Here is a 291-nt window from a genome sequence, read left to right on the forward strand (position 1 = left end):
ATATGCCCTTGAACTTCTAACAGTTTATTTGTACTATCCCTGTAATTCACCAATCAATTCATTTCCAAGCTGCCAATATTCAAACTCTGTATGCCAGTTATGATATTCAGCATTGTGACCAAGTTTTTTAAAACTAGTAAAACTTTCAGTATAGAGTGTGGAAATGACCGACATAACAATCATGCATTATGTCGACATCCTTTTACAACTGTCAGACTCTTTTGTTTGTTGAAATATTTTCTTTTTAATTTGTTTTAATTGTGTGTGCACAGAACAAAATAATAATATCAA

The sequence above is a fragment of the Mytilus trossulus genome, chromosome 10 (assembly GCF_036588685.1).
Source record: "Mytilus trossulus isolate FHL-02 chromosome 10, PNRI_Mtr1.1.1.hap1, whole genome shotgun sequence".
NCBI lineage: Eukaryota > Metazoa > Mollusca > Bivalvia > Mytilida > Mytilidae > Mytilus > Mytilus trossulus.